Genomic DNA, 1,266 nt, shown 5'->3' on the forward strand with positions numbered 1-1,266 from the left:
AATGTTGGTTGTGCTTATCTTCTCTACCCCCTTTTTATGAAGCTATTGGCTCCCCCTCCCCATTTGCAAATAGCACCTCTGATGCCACTTGCAGATGGTCCAATTCTTCTATAACTATATTTTCCATTGAAGGCCAAGGATGCTGTCTTGGATATGTACCTTCTAATTACTCCCACTATTGTATTAATGCCTCATCTGATGCTTATACATCTTGTATGATATTTTTACCAAATGAAAGGACAGGTCTTCCTTATGGAGCTAAGGGGTGGTCTACAATGTATACTCACTCTACAACAGCAGATCTTTCACAACGACTTAAAGGCCAGTTCTTCCTTCCTTCCAATGGAACCATCTGGGCCTGCTCCACTGGTGCCACTGCATGTGTCAGTGGAGACATATTACACACACAAAAAGCTTTTTGTATCCAGGTTTACCTTCTCCCAAGAATGTCTGTTTTATCTGATAATGACTTTATCTCTCGTATAGGACCGCCCCAATATTTTCCTCGAGCTAAGCGCGAGGTAATCACCACTGTGGCCTTAGGCGTACTCTTAGGCCTGGGAACCACTGGTGCAGCAACAGGTATTACAGGTTTGGTCCTGGGTGAACATAACATCCAAAAATTAAGTGCTGAAATTGATGCAGACCTCAAACGAATCGAACAGTCTATGGTTGCTCTCCAAAATTCCCTCACATCATTATCTGAAGTTGTTTTACAGAATAGAAGAGGCTTAGATTTGCTTTTTTTGAAAAATGGAGGCCTATGTGTAGCTTTGAAAGAAGAATGTTGCTTTTACACTGATAGCTCAGGCATTGTGCTTGACTCCATGGCAGAATTGAACAAATGATTAAAAGACAGAGAAAGGGAACGCTCCCAGCATTATACTTGGTATCAAGGAATGTTTGATTTTTCTCCCTGGCTGACTACCCTTCTCTCAGCCATAGCTGGTCCTTTAATTTTATTATTACTTGCGTGTGCAATAGGCCCATGTGTCATAGGTAAACTTTTAAATTTTCTACAACAAAGGCTGAGCAGCATAAGCGATGACATTCTATTGATGAAACATACTGCTGACAGTGAATGCAAACATCCTCTTTTAGAATTTACCTCTGATGAACCCCCACACCAGCACTCTTTGAAAGGAACACTAACGTCGGCACAGGAGGTATCGAAGGATTTCTCTTTTTCCGCGTAAGCACCCTAGAAGAGATAGTTCTGGACATTGAGGGGCCCTTTTCAGTAATTGGCTTTAAAAAACAGAAAAG

At 41.6% G+C, this 1,266-nt stretch overlaps 1 protein-coding gene across 1 annotated transcript in view; it reads right to left on the reverse strand.

The window, feature by feature from the left end:
- Positions 1–1,266, reverse strand: part of LOC107292955 (contactin-associated protein-like 2) — a gene marked incomplete at its 3' end in the record, with an annotated part of 310,658 nt that overhangs the window by 193,764 nt on the left and 115,628 nt on the right. The gene's annotated exons all lie outside the window — the stretch shown is intronic.

Source organism: Protobothrops mucrosquamatus, unplaced genomic scaffold (assembly GCF_001527695.2).
Source record: "Protobothrops mucrosquamatus isolate PMUCROS unplaced genomic scaffold, P.Mucros_1.0 scaffold1460, whole genome shotgun sequence".
NCBI classification, from domain to species: domain Eukaryota; kingdom Metazoa; phylum Chordata; class Lepidosauria; order Squamata; family Viperidae; genus Protobothrops; species Protobothrops mucrosquamatus.